At 36.9% G+C, this 8,947-nt stretch overlaps 2 non-coding genes across 2 annotated transcripts; both read right to left on the reverse strand.

The window, feature by feature from the left end:
- Window positions 1–3,410: 3,410 nt before the first annotated feature.
- Window positions 3,411–3,514, reverse strand: LOC130983821 (small nucleolar RNA R71). Its single transcript, XR_009087795.1, has one exon. It is a non-coding gene; the product is annotated as a small nucleolar RNA R71 (small nucleolar RNA).
- Window positions 3,515–8,001: 4,487 nt separating this feature from the next.
- Window positions 8,002–8,109, reverse strand: LOC130932249 (small nucleolar RNA R71). Its single transcript, XR_009067407.1, has one exon. It is a non-coding gene; the product is annotated as a small nucleolar RNA R71 (small nucleolar RNA).
- Window positions 8,110–8,947: the final 838 nt, after the last annotated feature.

The following is an 8,947-nucleotide window of genomic DNA, read 5'->3' on the forward strand; positions in this document are numbered from 1 at the left end:
AACAAAACCAAGCTAATTCATAGGCTAAATGTGACAAAAGGTTATCAAATTACCCTAAATTCAATACAAAACAAACCGTCAAATTGGGGTTTGTCAACGCCTCAGCTCGTGGATAGATCAAGCTCAGCCCAAGCATACACCAAGTGGGCCCTGGAAGTGGATTTATGCATCAATTACTTACCCCTGTAAACCCTAGTAGCTAGTCTAGTATAAATAGGATAGTTTACTATTATATTAGACATCTTGGGATGTTTAGTTCTCAGATCATGGGGGCTGGCCATTCGGCCATGCCTGGACCTTTCACTTATGTATTTTCAATGGTGGAGTTTCTACACACCATAGATTAAGTGTGTGAAACTCTGCTGTACCTCAAGTTTCAATGCAATTACTATTATTTTCTATCCAATTCGATTTATTCCTGTTCTAAGATATTCGTTGCACTTCAACTTGATGAATGTGATGATTCGTGACACTCATCATCATTCTCACCTATGAACGCACGTGATTGACAACCACTTCCGTTCTACCTTAGACCGGGCGCATATCTCTTGGATTCCTTAATCAGAATCTTCGTGGTATAAGCTAGAATTGATGGCGGCATTCATGGGAATCCGGAAAGTCTAACATTGTCTGTGGTATTCCGAGTAGGATTCTGGAATTGAATGACCGTGACGAGCTTCAAACTCTTGAAGGCTGGGCGTTAGTGACAGACGCAAAAGAATCACGGGATTCTATTCCAACCTGATTGAGAACCGACAGATGATTAGTCGTGCTGTGACAGAGCATTTGGACCTTTTTCACTGAGAGGATGAGATGTAGCCATTGACAATGGTGATGCCCTACATACAGCTTGCCATGGAAAGGAGTGAGAATGATTGGATGAAAGTAGTAGGAAAGCAGAGATTCAACAGGGACAAGCATCTCCATACGCTTATCTGGAATTCCCACCATTAATTTACATAAGTAGTTCTATCCTTTATTATTTAAGCAAGTATCTCTTTATATTTCCCATAATTAATTATTATCCGCCTGACTGAGATTTACAAGATGACCATAGATTGCTTCATACCAAAAATCTCCGTGGGATCGACCCTTACTCACGTAAGGTATTACTTGGAGGACCCAGTGCACTTGCTAGTTAGTTGTGCGGAGTTGTGACTAAGTGTAATTCACGTGTGAGAGCTACCAAGTTATTGGAGCCATTGTTGATGATCACAAATCCGTGCACCAAGTTTTTGGCGCCGTTGCCGGGGATAGTTCGAGTATGGACAACTGACGGTTCGTCTTGTTGCTCAAATTAGGTAATTTTCTTTTTATTTTTCTTTTCAAAAAGTTTTCAAAAATATTTTTCAAAATTTTTTAAGAATGAATTCTAGTGTTTCATGAAACATGTTCTAGTTTGGCTGGCTATTAAGCCATGTCTAACTCATAGGATTTTGATTGAGGACTATGAATTCATTACTTCCTTTTTCCTATATGTTTTTCAAAAATTTATTAAGAAAATACAAAATATTATAAAATCATAAAAATAAAAAATATTTTGTGTTTCTTGTTTAAGTCTTGAGTCAATTTTTAAGTTTGGTGTCAATTGCATGCTTTAAAAATTTTTCCTTGCATTTTTCGAAAATTCATGCATTCATGGTGTTCTTCAAGATCTTCAAGTTGTTCTTGACAAGTCTTCTTGTTTGATCTTAATGATTTCTTGTTTTGTATTGTATGTTGTTTTTCATATACATTTTTGCATTCATAGTGTCCATGCATTAAAGAATTCTAAGTTTGGTGTCTTGCATATTTTCTTTGCATCAAAAATTTTTTTTCAAAAATATGTTCTTGATGTTCATCATGATCTTCAAAATATTCTTGGTGTTCATCTTGACATTCATAGTGTTCTTGCATGCATCATGAGTTTTGATTCATAATTTTCATGTTGTGAGTCATTTTTATGTTTTTCTCTCTCATCATCAAAAATTCAAAAATAAAAAATATCTTTTCCTTAATTCTCTCCTAATTTTCGAAAATTTGAGTTGACTTAGTCAAAAATTTTTAAAAATTAGTGTTTCTTACAAGTCAAGTCAAATTTTCAATTTTAAAAATCTTATCTTTTCAAAATCTTTTTCAAAAATCATATCTTTTTCATTTTTTTACTTTTTTTGAAAATTCTTTAAAATATTTTTTCAAAAATCTTTTTCTTAATTTTATCTTTCTTTTCGAAAAATATGCTAACAATTAATGTGATTGGTTCAAAAATTTGAAGTTTGTTACTTTCTTGTTAAGAAAGGTTCAATCTTTAAATTCTAGAATCTTATCTTTTAGTTTCTTGTTAGTCAAGTAATTAATTTTAATTTTAAAAATTAAATCTATCTTATCTTATCTTTTATCGTATCTTTTTCAAAAATTTGATTTCAAAATATCTTATCTAACTTCTTATCTTCTTATCTTTTCAAATTTGACTTTAATATCTTTTTCAACTAACTATTTGACTTTTTGTTTGTTTCTTATCTTTTTCAAAACCACCTAACTACTTCTCTCTCTCTAATTTTCGAAAATATCTCATCCTTTTTCAAAAAATTCTTTTTAATTAATTAATTGTTTTAAATTTTAATTTTGATTATATCTTATCTTTAATTTTCGAAAATCACTAACTACTTTTTCAAAATTATTTTTGAAATTCTCTATCTCTCCTCTTCTTCTATTTATTTATTTATTTACTAACACTTTTCTTCACCTCTCTTCATCTCCAATCACTGCCTCTATCCTCACCCTTGTGATTGGATTCTCCACTTTTATTCCTTTCTTCTTCTACTAACAATAAGGGACCTCTTTACTGTGACATAGAGGATTCCTCTTTCTTTTCTTGTTCTCTTCTTCCCTATATGAGTAGAAACAAGGAAAAAGGCATTCTTGTTGAAGCTGATCCTGAACCTGAAAGGACTCTGAATAGGAAACTAAGAGAAGCTAAATTACAACAATCCAGAGACAACCTTTCTGAAATTTTCGAACAAGAGAAGGAGATGGCAGCCGAACCCAACAACAATAATGCAAGGAGAATGCTAGGTGATTTCACTAAACCAACGTCCAAATTTGATGGAAGAAGCATCTCCATTCCGTCCATTGGAGCAAACAATTTTGAGCTGAAACCTCAATTAGTTGCTCTAATGCAACAGAACTACAAGTTTCATGGACTTTCATCTGAAGATCCTTATCAGTTTTTAACTGAGTTCTTGCAGATTTGTGAGACTGTTAAGACAAATGGAGTAGATCCTGAAGTCTACAGGCTCATGCTTTTCCCTTTTGCTGTAAAAGACAGAGCTAGAACATGGTTGGACTCACAACCTAAAGATAGCCTGGACTCCTGGGATAAGCTGGTCACGGCCTTCTTGGATAAATTCTTTCCTCTTCAAATGGTGAGCAAGCTTAGAGTGGATGTTCAGACCTTTAAGCAAAAAGATGGTGAATCCCTCTATGAAGCTTGGGAAAGATACAAGCAGATGACCAAAAAGTGTCCTTCTGACATGTTTTCAGAGTGGATGGTGGATAAAATTGTGATCATCAATGTTGTATTCTTTGTTGTTGTATGGAATAATTATAATGGATCTTTGCTATGTGTGGACACAACTCCGTTCAACTAACCAGCAAGTGTACTGGGTCGTCCAAGTAATAAACCTTACGTGAGTAAGGGTCGATCCCACAGAGATTGTTGGTATGAAGCAAGCTATGGTCATCTTGTAAATCCCAGTCAGGTAGAGTCAAATGTAATTGGATTAGATATTTAAAAGATAAATAAAATAAAGGGATAGAAATACTTATGTAAATTAATAATGGAAATTTCAGATAGGCGTATGGAGATACTGTGCCCTTTCCTTTTCTACTTTCCTATTTCTTCCTTCAATCCTTCTTACTCCTTTCCATGGCAAGCTGTATGTAGGGCATCACCATTGTCAATGGCTACATCCCATCCTCTCAGTGAAAAAGGTCCAAATGCTCTGTCACAGCACGGCTAATCATCTGTCGGTTCTTGATCATGTTGGAATAGAATCCCTTGATTCTTTTGCGTTTGTCATCACGCCCAGCAATCGCGAGTTTGAAGCTTGTCACGGTCATTCAATCCCAGAATCCTACTCGGAATACCTGATGAGCGGATAATTTATACACTTTTTGGCATTGTTTTTAGTATGTTTTTAGTATGATGTGGTTAGTTTTTAGTATATTTTTATTAGTTTTTAGTTAAAATTCACTTTTCTGGACTTTACTATGAGTTTGTGTGTTTTTCTGTGATTTCAGGTATTTTCTGGCTGAAATTGAGGGACCTGAGCAAAAATCTGATCCAGAGACTCAAAAGGACTGCAGATGCTGTTGGATTCTGACTTCCCTGCACTCGAAGTGGATTTTCTGGAGCTACAGAAGCCCAATTGGCGCGCTCTCAACGGCGTTGGAAAGTAGACATCCTGGGCTTTCCAGCAATATATAATAGTCCATACTTTGCCCAAGATTTGATGGCTCAAACCGGCGTTCAAAGTCACCTCAAGAAATCCCAGCGTTAAACGCTGGAACTGGCACCCAAATGGGAGTTAAACGCCCAAACTGGCACCAAAGCTGGCGTTTAACTCCAAGAAGAGTCTCTACACGAAAAATGCTTCATTGCTCAGCCCAAGCACACACCAAGCGGGCCCGGAAGTGGATTTTTTATGTCATTTACTCATTTCTGTACACCTTAGGCTACTAGTTTTCTATAAGTAGGACCTTTTACTATTGTATTAGAAATCTTCGGATCTTTGGAACCTTTTTCTTTAGATCTTTTGATCACTTTGGGAGGTTGGCCATTCGGCCATGCCTAGACCCTGTTCTTATGTATTTTCAACGGTGGAGTTTCTACACACCATAGATTAAGGTGTGGAGCTCTGCTGTACCTCGAGTATTAATGCAATTACTATTGTTCTTCCATTCAATTCCGCTTGTTCTTTATCCAAGATATCACTTGTTCTTCAACATGATGAAGGTGATGATTGACGCCCATCACCATTCTCACTCATGAACAAGGTGACTGACAACCATTCTTGTTCTACAAGCATCTGAGGCTTAGTGAATATCTCTTGGATTCTTTAAAAGGAATCTTCGTGGTATAGGCAGGACTTGATGGCAGCATTCAAGAGAATCCGGAAGGTCTAACCTTGTCTGTGGTATTCTGAGTAGGATTCAATGACTGAATGACTGTGACGTGCTTCAAACCTGTAACCTACTGGGCGTTAGTGACAGACGCAAAAGAGTGATTCTATTCCGGTAGGGGAGGGAACCAAACCGGTGATTGGCAGTACTGTGACAGAGTGCGTGCATTAGCTTTCACTGCGTGGATGGGAGGTAGCTGCTGACAACAGTGAGACCCTACACGAGCTTGCCATGGAAAGGAGTAAGAAGGATTGGATGAAGGCAGTAGGAAAGCAGAGAGACGGAAGGGAAGGCATCTTCATACGCTTGTCTGAAGCTCTTACGCCAATGATATACATAAGTATCACTATCCTTATCTTTATATTATTTTCGTTCATCATCATATACAATTGAGTTTACCTGACTAAGATTTACAAGATGACCATAGCTTGCTTCAATGCTAACAATCTCCGTGGGATCGACCCTTACTCACGTAAGGTATTACTTGGACGACCCAGTGCACTTGCTGGTTAGTTGTGCGAAGTTGTGTAATGCCATGGTATTGAGCCACCAAGTTTTTGGAGTTCATGACCAGGGATTATGAGAGTTGTGAAAAGTATTGTTCACAATTTCGCGCACCAAGTTTTTGGCGCCGTTGCCGGGGATTGTTCAAGTTTTGAGCAAGCTTTTGGCAACGTTGCCGGGGATTGTTCTAGTTTGGACAACTGATGGTTCATCTTGTTGCTTAGATTAGGTATTTATTTTTTTTTTCGAAATTCTTGAAGATGAATTCTAGAGTTTCATGATGATTTGTTGAAATCTGGCTGGCTGAGAAGCCATGTCTAATCTGATTGGACCGAGGTTTCAACTTATCACCACAAGAGCTTGTTGATTTTCATCAATTGTGCTTTTGGAGCAGTGATCTGCTAAGGCTTGGCTGACCTTTGGTCATGTCTAGTGTTTTGGACCGAAGCTTTCTTTGAAAGCTTGGCTGGCTGTGAAGCCATGTCTAATTCCTGGACCGGAGTCTTAGACTAGCATTGCACTGATTCCTGGAATTTTCATTAAGAATTTTGATGCCTTTTCCCACTTAATTTTCGAAAAATACAAAAAAATTTGCAAAATCATAAAAATCAAAAATATTTGATGTTTCTTGCTTAAGTCTAGTGTCTCATCTTAAGTTTGGTGTCAAATGCATGTTTTTGTTATATTTTTCGAATCCATGCATATATTTCTCTGTTTTGATCTTTGAATTCTTTTGGCTTGAGTGTTTATGTGTCTCATATAGTGTCAGTAGTGTACAAACTGCTAAGTTTGGTGTCTTGCATGCATTGTTATTTGATTCTTGTTGCATTTTGATTATTAAAAATCCAAAAATATTTTTAATTTGTGTCTTTTCAAGTCAATGATACAGAGAATTGAAGATTCAGAACACACTGCAGAGGAATTATACAGAAAAAGCTGAGCATTCAAAAATGCCCAGTGAAAAAGGCAGACTGGCGTTTAAACGCCAGCCAGGGCACCTGGTTGGGCGTTTAACGCCCAAAGAGGTAGCATTTTGGGCGTTAAACGCCAGAATGTATACCATTCTGGGCGTTTAACGCCAGGATGGTGCTAGGAGGAAGATTTTGTTTTCAAATCAATTTTTTTTTTTCTCAAGTTTTCAAAGTTTTTCAAAACCAAATCTTTTTCAAATCATATCTTTTCAATCAAATGTTTTCAAAATCAATTTCTTTCCTTTTTCAAAGATACTTACTAACAATTAATGATTTGATTGAACATTTTTTGCCTTTTCTATTAAGGAAGGTTTTATGTTTGAATCATATCTTTTCTTGTTAGGCAAGTCATCAATTTTTTTAAAAAATCACATCTTTTCAAATTGTTTTCAAATCATATCTTTTAAAATTGTTTTCAAATCATATTTTCTCAATCACATTTTTTTTTAAACCAATCATATCTTCTTAACCACATCTTTTCCAAATTAGTTTTCAATCAAATCTTTTTAATTTCTAATTTCAAAATCTTTTTCAAAAATCACCTGATTTCTTTTTCACTTTGAATTTTCGAAAATTATCAATCAAATTTTCAAAATGTTTTCAAAATCTTTTAATTGAATTTTCGAAAATCCTCTTCCCTCCTTCTCACATCCTTCTATTTATGGAGTACCACTCTTTCTTAATGCACAATTCGAATTCTATCTAATCAAGTTCGAATTCTTCCACCTTCTTTTCTTCTATTTTTCTTTTCCTCTGACACTTCAAGGAATCTCTATACTGTGACATAGAGGATTCCACATTTTTGTTCTCTTCTCTTTCATATGAGCAGGAGCAGAGACAAAGGCATTCTTGTTGAAGCTGACCCTGAACCTGAGAGAACCTTGAAGCGAAAGCTAAGAGAAGCTAGAGCACAACTCTCTGTTGAGGACCTGACCGAATTCTTCAAGGAAGAAGAACCCATGGCAGCCGAAAACAACAACAATGCCAACAATGCAAGGAAGGTGCTGGGTGACTTCACTGCACCTACTCCTGATTTCTATGGGAGAAGCATCTCTATCCCTGCCATTGGAGCAAACAACTTTGAGCTTAAGCTCAATTAGTTTCTCTAATGCAACAGAATTGCAAGTTCCATGGACTTCCAATGGAAGATCCTCATCAGTTCTTAGCTGAATTCTTGCAAATCTGTGACACAGTCAAGACTAATGGGGTTAACCCTGAGGTCTACAGACTGATGCTATTCCCTTTTGCTGTAAGAGACAGAGCTAGAATATGGTTGGATTCTCAACCTAAAGAAAGCCTGGACTCTTGGGAAAAGCTAGTCAATGCCTTCTTGGCAAAGTTCTTTCCACCACAAAGATGGAGTAAGCTTAGAGTGGAAGTCCAAACCTTCAGACAGAAGGATGGAGAATCCCTCTATGAAGCTTGGGAAAGATACAAATAATTAATCAGAAGATGTCCTTCTGACATGCTTTCTGAATGGAGATCATAGGTATTTTCTATGATGGTCTCTCTGAACTATCCAAGATGTCTTTGGATAGCTCTGCTGGAGGATCTCTTCATCTGAAGAAGACGCCTGCAGAAGCTCAAGAATTGATTGAAATGGTTGCAAATAACCAATTCATGTACACTTCTGAAAGGAATCCTGTGAACAATGGGACTAGTCAGAAGAAAGGAGTTCTTGAGATTGACACTCTGAATGCCATATTGGCTCAGAACAAGATATTGACTCAACAAGTCAATTTGATTTCTCAAAGTCTGTCTGGAATGCAAAATGCACCAAACAGTACTAAGGATGCTTCATCTGAGGAAGAAGCTTATGATCCTGAGAACCCTTCCATGGAAGAGGTGAATTACCTAGGAACCTATGGAAACACCTATAATTCTTCATGGAGAAATCACCCAAATCTCTCATGGAAGAATCAAGAGAGACCTCAACAAGGTTTCAATAACAATAATGGTGGAAGAAACAGGTTTAGCAATGGCAAGCCTTTTCCATCATCTTCTCAGCAACAGACAGAGAGTTCTAAGCAAATACTTCTGACTTAGCAACAATGGTCTCTGATCTAATAAAGACCACTCAAAGTTTCATGACTGAAACAGTCCTCCATCAGAAATTTGGAAGGACAAGTGGGACAGCTGAGCAAGAAAATTACTGAACTCCCTCCTAGTACTCTCCCAAGTAATAAAAAAATCAAAAAGGAGAGTGCAAAGCCATAGACATGGCCGAATATGGAGAGAAAGAGAGGAGGTGGACCCACTGAGGAAGACCTCAATGGGCGTGCACCAACCTCCTCTGAGTTCCCCAATGA

The sequence above is a fragment of the Arachis stenosperma genome, chromosome 5, assembly GCF_014773155.1.
Source record: "Arachis stenosperma cultivar V10309 chromosome 5, arast.V10309.gnm1.PFL2, whole genome shotgun sequence".
In the NCBI taxonomy this organism is placed as follows: domain Eukaryota; kingdom Viridiplantae; phylum Streptophyta; class Magnoliopsida; order Fabales; family Fabaceae; genus Arachis; species Arachis stenosperma.